Source organism: Chlamydotis macqueenii, chromosome 9 (genome assembly GCF_036417535.1).
Source record: "Chlamydotis macqueenii isolate bChlMac1 chromosome 9, bChlMac1.mat, whole genome shotgun sequence".
In the NCBI taxonomy this organism is placed as follows: Eukaryota; Metazoa; Chordata; class Aves; order Otidiformes; family Otididae; genus Chlamydotis; species Chlamydotis macqueenii.
This window is the reverse complement of record NC_141564.1, coordinates 24,758,451-24,779,269: the sequence shown is the minus strand read 5'-3', so window position 1 is coordinate 24,779,269 and position 20,819 is coordinate 24,758,451.

The following is a 20,819-nucleotide window of genomic DNA, read 5'->3' as shown; positions in this document are numbered from 1 at the left end:
TGTTAGCCTACAAAGTGTAGAGGGTGATAGTTGCTATAAAGATGGTCCCAACTGCGAAAAATACGCTATTCTCAGGTTTTAAGTCCCATTCATGCTTCCAACAGAGAAATTAATTTGGTTGTCACTGACAGAGCCTTTGCTCCCTGTGGATGTATCTACAGAACTGTTTCTTCAGGGGACAATTAAAATGTACAGTGCTGAGAACAAGGGAGAAGAGTATGGACGTAGTATAATAATAACAAATAACAGATTGTGCCCAAAATGTTCCTTTTGTTACTTCTCTTTAGATCTCTTTCCTGCCTTGTCTCTTTATTTGTGTTTGTTTTGCATCAGCAGGATGCAGTCTCTTCATGAATATATTTCCCCAAGTAACCTCACTAGAAATAACCCATATTTGATCATACAGGCATGTTTTCATGGGAACCAAAATCCAACTGGGTGAAGAACCTTAGATCCAAAGTGTATGTATATTTAAAAACAAAACCAAATAAAATAAAAAGCAACTTTCTGCCCAGTAACCTCAACCCTCAGGAATAAGTTTCTTCTGATATCCTGTTTCTACCCCTTCTCTCTCTCTTTATTCTTGGTTGCTTCTAAATGCAAAGTAAACAGCAATACTGCTTCAATAAATTCTGGATTGGGCTCCCGCTGTTTCTGTATAACCTTCAAGAATATCTGCTTCAAAAATTTCTCAGGGGTTGTTCTAGCTTTCTAGCAAGGAAATCTCATTAAACCCTACTGAGTTAATGGTGAGGACATACTGCAGAGAGGGAATGAAAGATCTGACCTAGCTCTGCCTGTGTGGCTGCAGGCAAGCCCCTGCCTCTCAGAGCTTACTTCCAAGACGGCGCCTCCAAATTACTTTGAGATCCATGAAAAATTACTGTATCATCCCAGTTCTGCTGGTGTATTATGGGCCTTCAACTGACTTACAAGGTATGAATACAATACTGTTTTAACTGAAGTGCTGAAATAACATAATCTTCCCCTTCATGCGCACACATATTTTAAAGGCGATCTAAACTCCGTGGCTATAAAGAGTAAAAACATGGGAGAAAATGTCTTTGTGAACCTGAGAGGCACGGGTGGTCACGGGACACTGGAGCCTACAGCAGGGAGCTGTAAGGCCTTGGAGAAGGGTTTTCATCCCCCTCCTTGCCACTGAATGTCTTCAAAAGCCCCATTCTGTTTTATTTTCAAATCCTAATTTTAAACCAGTTCCTGTAGCCAGGCCTTGGGTGAAGAATTATTAGAGGAAAAAAAAGAAAGCTCTCTAACTTGAGGCACAAGATTTGTATCCTCGTGTGTTCCTCTATACGTGTCTCACTTTGAAACCTACATCATTTCCCTTCCTGAGCTTTCTACAGTCCCAAAGACCACTTTCTGTTCAAGTCTTCATCTACAGCCTCAGCCCAATTATTTCTCAGGGTTTGTCGCACACAAACATCAACCACTTGGTTGGTCAGGTTGCTTTTCAGAGCTCAGTGCCAGCAGTTGCTGAGTGCTGGGTGGTTGTCCCTGAAATGGTGTGATGGCTGTAGGGACCGCTAATTTATTATTATTATTCTGCTGTTTGCATTTATAGGTACAAATAATTGGGTTTGTATTGGGTTTTCTTCTGGGTTTTGTTGCCAAAATGCAATGTCAGTGGCTACATAAAATAAAGCTGATTGAGGCTAGTAAAGTATACTTGGCTTGCTAGCGACTGCCTTTTAATGGGAATATTCAACATGCAGATTTAGATAGCGGTTACCTAAGTTCAAGTGAGAATTCAAATGTAGATTAATTGATTTTTAAGGCCAGATGGCACCACTATGATCATCTTGTCTGATCTCCTGCACAACACAGGCCATAGAATTGCACCCATTAATTCCCACGTCAAGCACGATGTAATGGAAATGTGTTTCCTGCAGATGTTTTACTTCTCCTCCATTGGGCCAAAATTTGAACTGACCTCACATTGGCACTGAAATTAGCACTGCTAATAACTCTGATTACTGCTGTTAATAACCCAGATTACTGTAATAGTAAAGAGGAATACTTTCAAGGTCTCCACAGGAAACTTGTTGGCTTGGTTGCAATTCTATTCTTTTTTTTTTCTTTTTTTTTTGTAAGATAGATGGAGCTATGCAGTTGGTTTTAGTAGTATTTAGTAAAAACTGTAGAGGGAGGATCTGACATCTTTGCTCTGTGATGCATTGGCATGTCAGAACAGCATATGGCGAAGGGAGGAAAAAGACAAGAGAGAAACCCAAACCAGCGTTTTTTAGAAACATCCCGAAAATTGAGTTGGTGACTAAATAAAGGTTCCCTGTTACCAAAAGCACAACAACAACAACAACAACAAAAAATTGGTCTGAAAATCATTTCCCCTTCATGCAGAAAATAATCATCTTTTGCTTGTTCACTTTAGGAGCTTTTAATGGAAATTGTTAGTTTTTCCAGCAGGATTTCTCACTTTCCTGGAGAAACAATGAATCTGGGAAGGCTTTCCAAAAAGCAAACCCATTTTTTATGAGCCCTAGCCAAATCCTAACGTTGCTGTGTCAGTCAGCCAGTACAAATGTTTCACGAAGTACTGTGAGCCCAGCTCCCTGGTCTTTGTTCACCCGAAATGGCACTTGTTCTTTTGAATAGTCTTATTTGGTCTGACAGGAGCTAGGCACGTGAATAAAACATTATGCAACATGAATAATGATTGCGGAATTAGATGTCATGCATGTAGTTGTGTTTAAGCAGGAATTAAAAAAAAAAAGGCAAGTATTGTTAATGTTAATTTTTCAGCATTAGCTGAAGTGAGTTATACGAGGTCTGGCTCACAGCCGGGAATTGTAGCTATTCAAGTATTTCTGCTTGAGATCAGGGTGTTTCAGCACTGCTCCGGGGGGGGGGATTGAAATGAGCAAGTGCGGGGTGGCAAGGGATACTAGTAAGGGACAGCAACTGCGCAGAGAGTAGAGGATGAATATTAGCAGAAGAATGGATGATACAGATGTTAAAAGGCCTTTTGGAGGCTGAGCCTCATTTCTCCTCTGTGGGGTGAGAGTTTACGACTGTGTGGTAAAAGTTGGTGTGGAAGGTGGTAGCGTAACCCAGCCAGCCATGCCGCAGCCTCTTCCAGCTTCAGGTTAAGAGGGTATAAACCAAGTTCTGCTCTAGTCCTGAATCTTATCTGAGTGTCTTTCACATATACACAACAGTTATTTGTGGGCTTCCTTTGTTTTTGCATGGCTTTCAGAGAACAAGTGCTAAAAGCAATAAATAAATAAACAAATAAATAAATAAAACCCCACAAAACAAAAGCAATCCTTAAACCTATAAAATATGGAAGACTTAGTCTGGGACAGTCTGGGAAAGGATAGTCTGTTAATGGAGATCTCCAGAGACAAAAAACAAGGCTTGTATGACTGTGGCCAGAAATACCTTTGTATTCCTCGCTTGCTTCCTGGTTGAAATGAATTGAATTTGCAATCCACCGAATAATCTGCACAGCCTATAAGCAGTCTGTGAGCAGAAAGTACGTGCCATAGGAAGTAGGAGGAAAATCTTTCGGTGTTAGTCCGCAGTATTTACAACTCTTGACAGGATGCCTTTTAGAAATGAGGGTTTCAACATGGCTTAGCACACACATGCTGTAATTTGTCTGTCATTTCTCTGAAAGTTCATTGGCATTGTCAAGTCGTGTTTAACTCAGTAGGGAAATATGGATTTCATCCTTGGTTATTTCATGAAGCACTTTGATAGCCTTAAGGCTTCCTGCTAAAACTGCAACCTTCAATCTCCTCCCCACCTCCTCTTGAATTACTGTACTTCTTCATAAGTCTTCATTAAGCAAATGATCCAAAATGAATCATGAATGATTCTGTCAAAGAGTGATTGTTGTTCAGAAGGATTAAATGTCTGATCGGACTGGAATATCTGCATACCTGGAACCTCTCTGAATATGTGTGTGAGTAGGTGTCCCTGCCGCTACAGCCAAATAATTGGCGCTGACGAAAATCAGCTGTTGCGTTGATACAAGGCAGCATGTGCCAAGCATAACGGAGAACACTACCTGCTGTGTTGGGACCTGTCAAGAGCAGCATGACAGCAGTATTTTGGCACTCTTCCCCTACCTTTTCACTGTTATGGAAGAGTAGGAAACTCTTTCTGCAGCATCGTACTTTTTGGGCTCAGTCCAATACTCAGTGACGGAGAATCTCAATCTCACATCAACGAGCCACGGCCAGTGGCAGATCTGCCTTTACAGAGCTGTTGTTACAGATTCCAGATCGAGTCCAATAAACCTTGTGTATCCAGAGAACGTTTAGTTTCCCATGCTCAACCGTTTAGTTAAACATGTTTACAGACTTCATTAACAAAAATAAAAGCTGACAGTTTAAAAGGAATTTCATTAATTTACAAGGTGTGCTCCATGCTGAAAAAATGTTCAATGCTAATCCCCCATAGTTCTGAGTTATGTAAAGCAATGTCTGTGTGTTCTTTAGGTAAGTAAATATTCCATCATCATGTCAAAATAAGAATGCTTGTATCAAAACATTATTTATTTTTCACTCTTTTACCATTTTGTTTTTTTTTTAAATCTGATTTCACGTGCATGCACACTGCTTTTATGAAGAAGTTCAGAATAGTATCATTGTACCTGATGAAATCAAAGGGCAATTTTTAGAAACAAAAATCTGTGCCATTAGGAAAACATACTTTTTTTTTTTTTTCCATGGTAGAAGCGAGCATAATTGCAGTAAAATACTGCTTTTAAGAATCCTGTCCTCAGCTGCAGTCAATGTGTCTGACCACGAAGCAATGCAGAATTGGTTCCACATTCTCTTCCTGCAGGAAGACAGGAGACTTCTGTTCTGTTGGTTACAACTTGAAGATAACTTTCAGTCACTGGAATCCAACAGGGTTCCATGCTGACATTGCCTTCCTAACTGAAGCTTGCTAATCAAGTTGTAGGAGAGAAAGAATGAAGATGATGTTTTCTGCTGACTGTGCAAAATTGACAGTTTGCTAAACTCTGCAAGTAGATTATTATCACGTGGTTTTGTCTTACTGCTTAGACTAGACAGAGCTGGCTGTGGGATATGGGATATGACAGAGCTTATTACCGTTAACTTTCAATCTCGAGTGCTGGTTTCATCCGGAACATGGAGCGCTCCTTAATAGCGATGCCTCATGCTTGGAAATGTACCCACTCCTGCTTTGATGCAGATTTGAGAGGATCCCACATTGACATGCTGTCAAAGCATCACTGAAGTGGGAGAAGAAAGGTGTGTGTTAATGTGACAGACATGAGGAGAAGCAGGACTCCACATGAAACCATTGGAGGGCAGAACCAGATGTCATAGGTAGAACATTGTAATTGGATATTTCCTCCTAGACTTCTCCAACAACTCAGCAAAGCATTGCAAGGCTTATCTGGGGTGACTTTTTTTTTTGAGAATCACATTAATAAGAAAAGCTAGATATAACACTGTAAAAACATCAACAGATCAAAATTCCTCGTTTAATGTGATGTGCGTCAACGTACTGCGGTGTAGTCTCTGCCGAAGAACTAGTGCTCCCCTGATCAGCAGTAAATCATTGTGGAGAACTCACAAACAGATAGAGAAGAGCCTTCACATCTCCACTTTGTCTTTCTTCTTGTACTACCAGGCCCTTCCAGAATTCAAGAGTAGAAAGACAATATCCACCCAAGCAACTTATAATTCCGTAGCTGTATTGCTAGTACCCTACATAATTAGCATTTGTTCTTACAGATGGAATAACTCCCTGCAATCCATACATAAGTATTTAATTTTAGGTAGGCACCTGGATTCCAGTGATGAGTGGTATAAATTTTAATCACACTTTAGAAGCATATTTCCCTCATAACCCATTTTTTTTCGTAAGACACAAAGTAAGATTTCTGCTCATTTTGGGTAGACTTTTTTTCTTTGCTTTTGTCTGTTTAAATACAAAAAAATGTGAATAAGTAGAGGAAAGCTTGTTGACTGAGACAAATTAAATATGTACAGAGTAATTCATACACAAGATTTAATTTTTTCCCTGCTTCTCTGTAAAGATATGATAATTTTCTGAATCAAAATCCTAAGCTTCATATTACTATGATCTATTCATGAAAACAAACACTAGCTTCATTTCACAACTATTATTTAACATATTACATATTACAAAGCCTAATCTCTCTGTTGTTATTCCAAGCTCATGTTGCTGAGCTTCAGATATTCAAAGAAATATACATATAATTTAATTTAATATAGGTCTCTGCCAATGAAATACATAGACATAGCTTTCCAACCAGGATTAACCTACTGATTTAGTTTTCCCAGGTATGAAACCTAAGCATTCAGCTGAGTATATGCAGAAAAGGAGCCTGACAGTCTTATTCTGGAGGTGCGTCACTGGGAGTAGAAACACCTTGTTAAACAATGGCTCGTTGAGATGCTCCATCCAAAAATTTAGCCATTCAGACTGGGGGCTATAGTCTAAAATTACAAATCAAGAGTTCAGATTTAAAGCAGAAATAATGTAATTTCTGAAACTAAACTCAACTGCTTTAACAAGTAGCATTTTTTTTTTTTTTTTGCGTTTCCAATTTACGGATCCTTTTCTCTTTATCTATTTATTGACTGTTATCTTTCTACTCTGCTTGTCACAATAATACCTGAAGTTTTGTGATACACAGGCTTTGGCAGCATTATTGACTTTAAAAGTTCTTCTCTCCATCATGTTACATTGTATTCAACTCCCAAGATAAGTTCATGGTTATACTACATAGATCTGATCCAATTTATTTCAAGAATAAGATATTGGTTGGAAGAAAGTATATCCTGTTATCTGTCTTTAGGAATCATCTAAATGAGTTAAAACTCCAAGCCTAACCATTTTTAAGAGTTAGGCTGATGGAGTTTGATACCTCTATGAAGGAATTATATGAGAAATATGCCCAGAATAACAAGTGACTGGACTTGGTAAGCCAGGAGGTCCAATTTGGCTGGTAATTTTTCTTAATTATGTTTTTGGGGGTTTTTTATTCTGGGCTACTTGGTTATATTGGTAGTAAAAATAATCCCCCTGTCATAGCTTTGATATACCCAACAGCCAAGTAAGTCTTTTCCATCTACTTCTACTCATCTCCAAGGACCCTGCAGTCAAGCTGCCTGCCAAGGTATAATTAATTTATACTTTGTACCCCAAGGAGAAACAGCCAAATTTTCATCAGCTTGTATGTTCTAACACTTCGATGCCTTACTAGCTGGGATCTTATTAGTGTTTGTTTGAATACCCGTGATCAACAAAGCTGTATCCTTTGCCCTTCGTTTCCTTCTTGAATGTAATAAATCAAATTCAAGCACTAATCGTATTACATCCATTTATTATTATGGTAATTCATACTAATAAAGAGCCTGACCTTGCTGCTCCCACTGTAGTTAGCTGGGAGGGGAGATGGGTATCAACTGTGGGAGTAAAACACAAAACACAATGCCCAAGAATTGGCTGTGATTTAAAAAGCATATCTCAAATTTGAATTCCAGCTACTGTACTGTAAAGTACTTAGCGATGTAGAATTTCTGCACAGGGCAACAGAAGCTACATGGCTCAAAACTACGCTAGCACATTGGCTTGGCAGCCTGAACTTCAGCTCCTCTTCTGAAAGATTCAGTCTTTGAGGTCAGTGGTAGAGCAAAATGCTCATTGCTAGGAGCTCCTGCTCTAATGGAAAAGAATGAGTTTGTGTTATTTTTTAGCAATCTCATGGGGGGGAAAAAAAAAGGTAAGTTTTAAAATAATTATAATTTTTCTGGAATAGAAAGGATGTCTTTTTCCAAAACAGTTGGAATATTGGTGCTCTTTTCATCTGGAGATTTTTATTCATTTTATTCATGTTCTAAACTGAGCTGTCAAAAAGCTAGGTCTAGGAAGTGCACAGAGAGAAAGAAGAAGGAAAAAATGTCACATTTCTATGTTCTTTTATCTCCTTAACTTAGCAGGAGAACTCATTCTGACCCAGGACTTCAACAGGGAGAAAATGTAACTATAAAAGAGCACACGAAAAGAAATAAAATAGCAAAAAGCTATTAAATATGACATTCTGTTGGATTAGCATATGCATAAAGTAGCAATGATTCTTGAATTACATCTATCATCCTTTACATTCCATCAGAAAAGTTAAGTAGCTGAGTCTTGTTAAAAGAGTGGCAAGGTCAGGAAGGGGTTACAGAAATCCTTAGTCCCAAACTAGGGTGCTAAAAGTGTGGAGCTTGAATGTCTCAGAAAATGAGTGGATATGCTCAGCAATTATCTTCTTTGAGGCTGAAGCCACATGGACTCCATGACTGATTCAATGGCTTGGCATGTATGTGAAATATTCTGTGTTCAGGGAAATTATCCGTATTTTCAACACCACTATAAAGTAACTGGAATTGGAAAATGAGTGGCAGATTCCACAATCCCACTTTATCTATGAATTACAGAATTATCAGTGACTCGTAATGTGGAAGGCTGGATGCATGGATGGTATTATAGACCATAAATATGGGATATTTCCCCAAACCATTGTTGTCAGGACATTGCAGCTTTGTGGATGCTCTGTCTAGAGAATCAAGAATGCCATCTGAATGTCCAGCTGCTTTTGTGGTTTCCTTTCTCCTTCTTTAGTTTCTCCCTCTGGAAATCTGTACATCTTGAAAAAGTTAAGACGGTGAAGTATCATCCTGTACCCCAACGTGCACAGGTAAAGATGTAATTAAATTCTTTAAATCCCAGGAAAATATTCCACTTCCTCTGAGGCAGATAATGATCGGTGCAGAGAGGTAACGCAGCTCCAGGCTCTTCTTTAAGGACTGTCTGGAGGTTTTTGTACGACTTCTGACATTCTTGCCCTTTCCCAGTCATGTGTGTAAATGACAGAGCCTTCGTGTCTCTAAATCTTCCAAAAATTCCCCTTAAAGAGGACATCTACTGAAGTCATTAGCATAAAATTGATATTTACTTTTCGCAATGAAGTATGTTATTTTCTTACTTTCTCTTCTGAATACCAGGGAAACGTTATTGTTGTTGTTTGTAATTAATAATACCTGGCATGTTTTGCTGCACCTTTTATTGCACATATTTTTAGAATGTAATTTAATTCAACATCGCATAAGGCATACATATATATTAAATCCCCAAGTCGTGGTTCTTTTTTTTTTTTTTCCTCTTCACATGCCTTTAGTAAAAGAAACATTTCCAAAATTCCCATCTGTTCTGCATGTAAATTCAGCTAATTATACACTGATTGACAAGGCTATAAAAGGACATTTTTGTGAGATGAAAGGTTTAGCGGCCTGCTGCACTAAAAATTAACGTGCGTAGGCATTCTGCAATTTTCCCATGGAAACTATATGTAGGAGTCAGGGAGATACAAATACACACAACAAAATGTGCTCTGACTGTCACCCGTATACTATCATAAAATTTTTGCGGATGTTTGCATGTATTCACCCATACTGGAGCAAGTGTGCACATTGGGAGGGATCAATAACCCAACAACAGCGACAGAGCTTCAGCGGGAGGAGGAATCAGTCTTACCCATCCCTGACCTGAATCAGCAGGTTATCATCCAACCTTCAGATTCTGTGATAATCCTTCAGGACTCTGCGGCTGGCTAAGTGGCAGACCAGAGACCACAGGCGCGCATGAGATGGTCAAAGCAGAGCAGATGAATTTCTAGCCTCGTTGGAATCCTGAAGCCCAGTCGGGATTATTAAGAGAGAAGGAAAAGTTTTGTCTTTTGAGAGAACATGGAAAACCTGGTGTTTTCAACCAAAAAGATGTCAGGTGCTTTGTTTTCTTAAAAATATGCATATAGTGGTGGTGGTGTAAAGAGCAAACCAGGAAAATACTGTAGTACCTAGAGAAATGTTGGCTTTTATTCCTACATTCTCATCGTTAGTGATCACACCTTATCCAAAAGGATGACAGATTTAGGAGTTGAGCATCTTGGATGCGCTGCAGCACAGTACTGACAGCTGCAATAATAAATTTGGGGCATTAGCAAACACTTTGGAATTGAACTTTAAATGCTAGACTTTTGTCTATATATATCCACGGTGTGAGCTAAGCCACTCACTCAGTTACTTCATAACTAATCACTTATATTGTAAAATAATGCATATTACGTTTCTTTGTCTTTTCTGTTCTTTGGTTTTCATTTTTTTGGATTTGTTATCTATGTAGACCACTTTCACTCTAGGCAAGGAAGAGGACAGCTTGTATTAGAGCAGAACTGTCCTGGGTATTAAACCTAAAAAACCTCTTGTTTTAGAACAACAGCGGTGTTTATGAGAGAATTCCGGAGAAACATTATAAGAAAATTTTTACAGAAATGAAAGGAAATTGAATGAAGGAAAGGTCAAACAGAAATTAGACAATTTTTTAATTGTATTCTTAACAAGGGTAATTAAGCATTGGAACAGATTAGTAATGGATGTGGTTCATGCACCATCAATGAGGATCTTTAAAACAAGATTGAATCTCTTCCTAAAATGTGTGATCTAATTTCAGCATGAGTTATTGGGTTAGATGAAGGGACCAGGAAATAAAATCACAATCTGTGGCACAGAAGAAATGCTCATGCTACTTCTGATGGCCCTGAAATTTCTGATTCTGGAAAAATCCACTAGGAGAAAATTCAACCATTCTACTAATGTGAAAAGTTAGTATAGTAAGGTTAGAAAATCAATACATTTTCTATCAAAGCTGTAATCATATCCACGCTAAAAGAATACCATGCAATATTCATTTCTGTCTGCACGATTTGAGTTGCTGGGAGGGGAGGAAGAGCTAATCCTCCACGGCAGCACGTGTTGGAGTAGCAAGGACATTAGCAAGTTAGCATCTTGCAAAAAGTGCACTGATCTCGCTGTGAAGAGGACCCAGGTAAGATGTTCCGCGTACACAGCGTGATTCAGTATTCGCAGAGCTACATTCCCAAGCCACCGCCCTCATTAAAGTTTGAAAGTACACCTGGTTTACGAGTCTCCCAACGCCTGTACTCCCATCAATCTCATTTGCTATTGCTTTAGCCTAGTCCATAGAATAATACTGGGTTTGGGAGTTTCTTTCTTTTTTTTTTAATATTATACACAAAATGATTCTGACGTATTTTTGTATTTTCTGCTTTGGACACAGTGTTAACATAACACTCATTGATCACATCAATAAGGAGTTCCTAGCCGTATTTCCCAGGCACTTGCAGGGAGTTTTGGGTCTTTCTAAGCTGTTTTTTTTTTTTTTCATTTTTTGTGTTTAATTGAGTGGGGGAAGGAAAAAACAGAATTGAACTGCTCCTCAGCTGTTTAGCCACAGAACCACGCCACTGCTATCCTAACCGTCACCCCCCTTTTCCTTTGGTGAGGTCTGTGGGTTGCACTGGATGCAATTCATGAGCATCACTTAACCTTTACAGCAGCAGCCCCAATGGGAAAAGCTGGATCTGGAAATGATATGTTTTAGTAAATTAAGTGCCTTTTCGTGAATCGAATGGTTCATCCCCCAGCAGGCGATAACTGAAAACTCTGCTCCAGATGGAGAATGTCAAGCTCTTCATATTGTAATTAATCTAAAACAAACTTCTAGCTAATTTAATGAGTTGTAGTTCACAGAACGATGTCAATAAGGACCAAAATATTGGCCAAGATCCGTGGGGAACCTTAATTCAAAGAAAACTAATACCATTAGCACCTTGATAGCACTTCTACAGAGAAGAACAGCAGCAACAACTCCTGGAAGTCAATCCAAAGCAACTCTTAGCTTCTCTGATCTCACACTTAGCGTGACAGAACGTTGTGCTTGCTGCCTACAAACATGGGTAACACCATGTTTGCAACTCCAAGCGATTTGGCAACATGCAGAAGAGTCGAAAGGACTGTGATGCAATGAGATGGGAGGGGGAAATCACTATATACTTGCAAATAGTGAAAGCAATAGGAAGTTTGCAATAGATTTTAGAAAGGGTCAACCAAAAATTTTGAAATTAAAGATTGATATGGAGTGCTGAAAGGAGTGTTCTGCACATTCGTAAAAACATCTGCTGTCTGATGAAGATATTGTCCAACTTCTGTATATAAACTTATTTTGTTTAGCTTGTACAGTTTATCTGTTGGATTTCAGGTAGCACATAAAATAAACTTTAACCAACAAGGAGGTTCCAAGCACCTCTCCATAATGGAAACAGCAACCTTTTCAGTGCCTTTTAAAGAGGTAGCACAGAAAAACTATGCATGAAGAAATGATTGGCACAAACAATAGCTGTCTCTTTAGCAACTGTCACTTCAATTTGTCGGTAGCAATTCACATTGGTTTGGTGATAGTGATTTACAATAACTTCCCCCTTCACAACTGAATACATCTGTAAAATGATTCCATGACATATAAAGTGTAATGCTTATTTCTTTACAGTAAGGTTGTAAGAATATTGAAGCATCCTACCATCAAAGATGCATCCAAAGTATAGGGCACACTCAAACCACACATTAGAGGGGAAAGCACAAAGTACAGAGCAAAACTATCAGGAGTGCTAGACACTGGGGACTGAGAAATGAGAGAGATGGAGGTTAAAGGATTTTTTTCACAAGTTGTTTTCTCCATATTACTATGTTATTTATTTTTAAAATTTTAATTATTTAAAAATTATTTTAAATTTATTTATTTTAATTATTTAATGTTTTAATTTATTTAGTAGGTGTTCAGCCCTGCTTTTTATTGAGTTCCTTGGCAAGTTTTTGCTCTGGAAGAACAGAATCCTTCCCAAGGAAAGCTTGGGTAGGTGAGCCCAATGCCCCACCCAACGCAGGGCTAACTCCAAAATTAGATTTCACTGCTCCTTGCCTTAGGGAAGGAGGGGATCATAGAATCACAGAATGGTTAGGGTTGGGGATGGAGATGAAGAGAGAGAAGATTTTGTGTCCACTGCTGCTTGTCCTTTCACATCCCAGAACTAGAGATAGTGATCCAGATGGGATGTCATGGTTCTGTGTAGAGCCAGCTACATCCCTTGACTCGCTGCTTGTGGGCTGGTAAAGCGCCCTAAGTGTGATGAAATGCATGTGAACCTGGTAATGACTCTGTGCAGAGACACATGGGAGAGGCGGAGCAAGTGGCTGCTCGAGGACCTTTCTGTCAGGACATATTTCTGCTTTCCAGCAAAGAGAAATGTAGGAGCTTTACTCTCATTTCCAGGCAATTGCACTCCACTGTTTCAGTGCTCTTTAAGTTTGTTTCCATTATTTCAGGGACCTACAGTTTCTTAAATCTTGCCGTTTTGACACTGTGAAGGCATGTAACTGATAATTGCATTTCAACCTGAATGTTTACCGCCCCTGGCTCCATGTCAACAGCCAGTTATTTCCTACCAAATAGCACAAGGGTCTGAGGGCAATAACAGGAGCATGTTTCAAAATAATATAACTGCTGGGTGAACGAGACTTTAATTTTAGTTGGGCTTTCTTATAACCAGGGGTACAAAAATGTTTGTTTTCTTTCCTTGTTGCTTTTAATTTACATCAGAACCCTTAGTAAACACTGCTTAGTCACCAGGAGGCTAAATTTATTTAAATCAATATCTAATTAGGTTCCTTAATGTATTACCTTTCGCTTCAGAAATTTAAGAAATCTAAGCAATTAAGCTTCTGCACTGATATCCTACTGTTTTCTTTTTATATCTGCTTGACTAACTTTTGCATGTAATTGATCATTTTTAGATTCCCCAGTATCACATTGATTTCTTCAGCTAGTTGGTCTACTTGCATATTTTTAAGGAATGAAATAATTACATTTTAGGTGGTAGAATCTTTCATGTTAACTTTCATATTTTTTCCAGTGGAAAGTGGAACATAAAATTGAAGGGTATGAAGCATGATATTATTAAGCCACAAGGCAATGCAAAGGTGTGATTTCCTCTTATTTGTATGTCAAAATGGCTTTGATGAAAAGAAAAAAAAATTGCTTCCATGAAAAGGAATATTTGTAAATTATAGAAATCTCTATCCATAGGCAAAGCAGAACATCTTAGGAACTTTCTACTGAGATGGGGTCAGGTAAACCCATCGTGTGATAGTCCATGTAGTCCTACATTTGATACAAAACACTTAATGCAAGCTTTCTTTTTAATTTTAAAACCATTTAATAAATCTTCTGTCTTTTTTACATGAAGAACTTGGATAATAAATGTGAGAAAAATTAGTGTCCCCCCATCAGATAAATGAATTAATTTGTTAATATACAGCAACAGCATCCCCCTCTCCACCTCAATGTAATTCTAAATATTGACTACATTTCTTCTGTGTTCCTTTGTAAAGTACCTGAAATGCTTCACAATCAATAGCGAGTTTCACAATAAATACTCTCAGTTATATGTAAGAAAAGATGATTCTCTGCATGGTAATATATATGATTTATAATAACTCTTCCAGGAAAAATGGAAGTGTTGTTTGTTTAAAATGTATGAAAAAAATGAGCAACCATTTTGGGAGGAACAGAGCAGTTGATACATGCCTGCTGGTCTCATTTGTTTATATAAGTGATTTATTTATGTATGTGTGTACATATGCAAAGCCTTGACATTGAAAATACCCTGTAAGCAATGCAGTTTACAGTAAATAAAAGAAGCCCTATAGCTACCAAAGAAACTTGCTCTGTAGAAACATATTCCCATTGCTTGAGGCTTATGGTTTAGGTTTTTGGGGGCATTTTAAGTGTTTTCAGCTTTTGACATTAAAAATAGTAGAAAAGAAATAAGCACTAATTTAATTATACTTGCCAAATAAAATCGTTTGCCACAATATCCCAAACATTTTATCATAAGATCAATCATCATTGTAGGAAAAAAAAAAATAATCTTTTCATACTGCCATTAGTAATCTTTCTGTAATTCGGGGTGAGGGAAATAAAATGTTGATAACTATTCTAATTCTATTAAAACAGCCTGGAGAACCAAAACATGCAGCAGAAGTAGCTTCAAGCCCATCCAGGGAGGGAAATGGAACCTTGGGTAGAGCTGCCATCAGTTTAACGCTATCTCAGATCTAATTTACAGATGTAAGAGTCTTAGGCAGCGTTCAGATCTTGTGCTGGCTCCTGTCACTGGTGTGAGCCTCAAAGTTGAGGTACAAGTTGTTTAGGCATCAGCTCAGGAAAACATTCAGAACACGTAATCCCTGGAAATGTCCAAGTTAAAGTACACTCACACTAAAATATCTTCCTGGAGCAGAGGCAAATTGTATTTCCTGGGGTTTTTGTTTGTTTGGTTGGCTTTTTTTTTTTTTTTGACTTATAGCCCAAGTATTGTTAAAACCAGGGTGAAACTCTGGGCTTGGAGGACTCCAAGGCTCATGACTTTCACTCTAGATAAACTAGCGGTGAACTCAATACTCTAGACCTGGCTTAGTCCCTTAAATACAAGTATAAATGTGAAACAATTATATATCATTAATAATTATCATATGGTAAGCCTGTCTCAGTACAAGTTATGTTCTGTATGCTGGCTGTATTCTTGTGTGGGCCATATATAATGTTCAGTACAGATATTGCTGTGCTGATTTATCTTCTGCTAGTTTTCAGGAACTTTTCCTAAATAACTCCAGTATGGAAATGACACATTATGGAGGATGAATATAATTAGACTTAATTTTCACCCTTAACAGCAAAAGTGGGGTGGTGTTACAGGACTGAGTCTCTTTTAGGGTAAGCAGTGCAGAAGGTATTTCTAGTTAGTCCAGTGCTGTCAGCCTGAAGTTGTACTTTCTAGTAACTGAAAATCCCACTCACACAGAGAGAGATCAATTATGACAAGTAGTGCGTTAACTCATTTTATTTGTATTCACTGTATTTAAACATAGTATTTAAAAAAACACACACAAAAATCCAACAAACACTTGCTGAGTGTTTCTGGATACATATCTGTCATTTATACCGGTGTAAAAATAGCTAGATTTTTCTGACTTTTTTTTTTTCCCCAAAAAGTCTTGGAAGGAGCTTTCTGAGCTATCTAAAAAGAAATTGCATCAGAGATGACATTTCAAAGATATTCATCAATAACTAAGGTTATTGTGCTATTTCCCTGTATTTCTAAGCAGACCAAACTTATTCTCAGAAACAACAGCCCAATAATTGTGGCTGCTTATGGCATTAATTCAGCAATGCTATATGGAGCTTTGATTTTGCAATCTTTTCTGCATATGAATAGTCTGAAGTTCAATGTACTCTAATGATTGGGATCCTCTTGAAGCGTTTGATTCTGCAAGATGCTGGTTTGCGCTACAGCTTTTAGCTTCCTTTGACTTACAAGTGGCTGGAACGCAGCGAATTGCAAGTACGAGTGGAGCTAAAAATGGAAAGAGAAGTAAATAGAGAAAATTTAAAGCAGCGCTTGGACTCTCACTCCTGCTATCGCAACTCTGTGTGCACAATAGCAGCACTTAACGTGAAGAACTGGAGGGAAAAATGTTGAGGTTTCCAATGAGCTAGGGATTTTTTTAGATATTACACTTTTGTACAATACAAATGCAGACTGGCGAGACACTGATGCCACAGTTTTTGCATGCTCCACGCTCAGCTTTTTTGGGTATTTGTTGGGGAACTGTCACCTTCCAATTTTGGATAAGAGAAAGGCCCCCTTGCATTCTAGCTGACCTCAGACAAGTCTGGGAGGCTAGGGGCGGCTGGACCAACCTCTCACACACTGGAGCGTGGGTTTGCTCGTATTGTCGGGAACAGAATTAAGACTCAAAACGGAGTCAAGCGCCAGGTAATTTTATTTGCCTGAGGACAAGTTTGCAAATGCAAGAGAAAAGAGAGGAAGAAAGGAAAAAGGGAAAAGAGTTTCAGTTGCAATAGCTACCACCACGGAGCTGCGGAGTCCCGACAGTCCAGTGCACTCGGTGGGGGAATGATCCGTCCGGTGTTGATTCCGTGGATGTTGGTTCCATGGATGATGGTTCTGTCGATGTGGATTCCGTCAATATTTTTGGTCCCTTGATGTTTTTTCCCCCTTTTATGTTCATTGTTTTCATCCTTTTATTGTTCATTTTGTTGCATATTCATTGTATTCCAAGAGCTGGTTTGCCTAGCTGCACTCCTCACCTGGTGGTGATATGCATGCCTATTACCATCTCTAGGCGCATGCTGAGCAGGGGGGGTAGGGCTAAATTTCTCAGAATCAGCTCTGCATTCAGGTTCACAGGACAACAAGAGTTGGCTTGCAAGATAACAGGAAGACTCTAGTCCTATGGTTTAACTGAAGTTCCATTGTTCAGGTGGTGGTTTGATGTTTCGACAACATTGAGACAAATATTTGACACAGTCTTTTACATCACCCCGTGGCTCAACATTGTTACCTCAGGGACAGGGTTCTGTGGTGGCATGAATGACAGAGGAAAGGAGGGAAAAAAAAAAAAAAGAGGAAGAAAGAAAGAAAAAAAAAAAAAGAAAACAACCCAATATATATATACAACTCTAAACATTATTGTTTGTCAGGCAAGTTGCAAAGCTAAAAGGAAAGAAAGAAAAGTTCTTACCTAAACTTTATATGAGTGTACAAAGAGACATAAATGCTAACTAAAAGCAAAGAAAAATATTTCTCTTAACTATAACATCTTTGATTTAATTAACAATATCGTATCTAAGTAAATGATCTTAACATATCTAAATCTTATTAAAAACACTTATGTTATCTTATAAAACTAAAAATTTGTCCCAGGCCGAGTTTGAGGCTTATGGCTCTGGGGCATCAGAAGAAGCAAGTTACAGAAGAAGTTGTTTACAAGGACAATCACAAGGTAAACAAAGATAAACCGACAAAACTATAGCAATGCACAACATGATAAATGCCCCAAGATAAAGCACCATGAAAATATTAAGCATTTTGTTCTCTTTTTTTTGTGACCACTTTTTGCTTTTTGTTGAGGCTGGTGACCAAGTCCTCGTGGAGCTGGTGGCTGTGCAATCCTGGTCCACCAGAACTGGGGTCTGGATATGCAGAAGGAAAATGGATTTCCACACCTCCAACTCAGAGCACAGTAAAATAAACAATAATACTATAAATTTGCTGCCAATTTTATATCACCCCGTAGATCCATGGTGGTTTCAAAAAAAAGAAACAAAAACAAAAAAACGAACCAAACAAAAAAAATCTCATATAATTTCTATTGCTGATGTTGTGGTTCAGATCTTTCCATTGTCTAGCGGTGTTAAGACATTAATTAACCTTTTCAGTCTCTATCAGGAGCACATGTCAACACCTGTGTCCATAGGTGCTTACGCCTCTAATTTCCTAGTTCATTCAAGTGCAGTGAGGTTCAGCTGCACATGGTGAGGAGGGGTGGGATGACCTTGAAGAACAGTGGGAGCACACACAGGTACTTGCTTGGTGCAGACAGAAAAAAAAAAAAGAGAAAAGTCTGCTACTGATCAATTCCACACACCACAATTTCATTTTTTTTTCTTTTATCTGTCTAGACGAGGAAGTTTGGAAGTATGGTTTAATTGCATTCTGCAACATAAGCTTATCCTACAAAAGTACTTTTAATAACGGCATGCTACAGTAAGCCAAATCAAATGTAAGCAACTTTTTTCAGTCTAATCTGCCTCAAGAGAAATGGCAGATTCCTCTCCAGCGCTAATGAATTAATCTATTCCAACCTTGCTGTATTTTCTAACAGCCTACTACAGGAAAAATATACTGCCTATCTTATATACAAACCTATAGGAGTTGGACTCGATGATCCTTATGTGTCCCTTACAACTTGATATATTCTGTGATTCTATAAAATAAAGGCTGGAGGTAAATACTGAATTTTTAAAATAATGCTGCAACGAGATAGGTCTTCTAAAAAACACTGCATGTATTTCCTGTCTTGTATGGGACTACAAGAACAAGATTGGTCAAATTGGAGCCATAGTCTAGCAGTTCCTGGTGGCTTTTCATGATTCCTGGTTTTTAGCTGTACATACCACATGGACCTTCCATGCCATCCTGAGAAAAAGATTTGAGAAAGGAAAAAGTAGAGGGATGAGGTGCCAATAATTATCACTGTCGTGTTGAACCCAGGCTCCCAGCCAGGTCGATTCATTCCAAGATGCCTAGTTGTGGTTAAAGAAACTTAGAGAAATAGGAAGCACAAATGTCTCCTGATGATGGGGCTTCTGAAAGTTACTGGGACGGAGACAACTCTCTGGCTCTGGGGACACCAAATTAAGAGTCTCAGGTTTTATGAATGGTCTCATTTCTGAGTTTGGTTGCTGTTCTTTAATAAGGAAAATGTTTAAACATCCAATTTTGATTGGAAAAAATTAAGTTATTTCCAAATTGGTCTCCTTCCTGAATATGTTTTCCCCAAAACACTTCCAAAGTGTACCTTTTCATCTCGATTTTGAGACGAAAATAAATATTAAAGTTTTGGAATTGTCCCACAGGCTGGAAAGTCTATTTTTGAAGCAGCTTTGTACACAACATCTGCAAAATAAGAGAGAGCAGCGTAGAGCTCTCATTCCCTACCTGGAGGATAAAGCCCAGCTGTTGTTCCACAGTTCAGAGCCATGAAAAATATCACAATTAAAAGACACTGACAGGGGCATCTCAGGCGGCACAATAAACTCACCTGTAAGTTAGTTCTATATTTAGCAAACAGATTTTGATGAAAATAATGGTTAAAATAAATGACAATACAGGTAGCTCAAACTCCAGAAAGAAATATTTCCCATTTGCTGCACAAATTCTCCCCTTCCAGCTTTGTTTTCGTTTACAGCTGTGCAATCTGAGTCTAAAATGCAGCTATTTTGACGTTGTAGTATTTTATGTTTAGTTTGAACAGTTGTAAAAGACTGATGCAAGGCAGCCAAGAATTGGACCTTTTCTGCCTTCTCCTTGTTCCATGGTGCTTGGTTTTATGTCGTACCTTTTACACTAAACCAAAGTCACAAAGGAGGCTAACCAGTAAAATAAAAGCCTGACATGCTCTGCTAAATCTTATTCCCCAAACCAGCATAATTTTAATGTCTTAAAAGTTTTATCCATTGGGTCCTCGAGGGAGGAAAATGCTGGATTCGTAGCAGATTTATTTTCCCTAAATTTCTGAATTTCAAACAGGTTTGATCTAATAACTGTCAGTTGACCTGATTAAAGCATACCTCTCTTCTAGTTGATTTAAATCAACTTGGCTGCAACACAGGAAGTTAAAATACTTGCTATTTTAGACAGCCATCTGGTACAGTAAATTAATTTATTTTGGAGAACTTTGCTTTAATTCAATTACCGGAGCATATAAAGAACCGTTGGGGTGGGGACCATTTTTTACGGACATGCTTTGTAAGAACTGAAATAAATAATTGTTTTTACCTTGGCTTTCAGGTTGGGGGGGGGTGGTTTTTCACATCCTTATTTTTTGGAGAGAGAGGTGTTTGGTTTGGAGTAAAAGCTGAGCAATGGCTTTAGACTTAAAGGGGCCAGTTCACATATGAATCATTGAAAAGGACAAAAATCAATGCCCTGGCTTGTTACCAACTTAGCAAATTGTCCTATGGACCCTCAACTTGATGAGGAACACCAGTAGTGGATGCCACGCGGCATATGGGTACAGCGAATGACAAAGCCCAAAGTAAAGAGTAATGAGACAAGTACCCTCACAGGACTATTCAACATTTAGTCATGTCTGCAAAATTAAATGGCCTGAATTTAATCCTCAGGAGTATGTTCTTCAGTAAGTGAATATTTTCAGAATCCAGAAAAAAATGTGAAGCTGCTCCATGATCTTCAAAGCAACTTTGAGAAAGAAAATCAT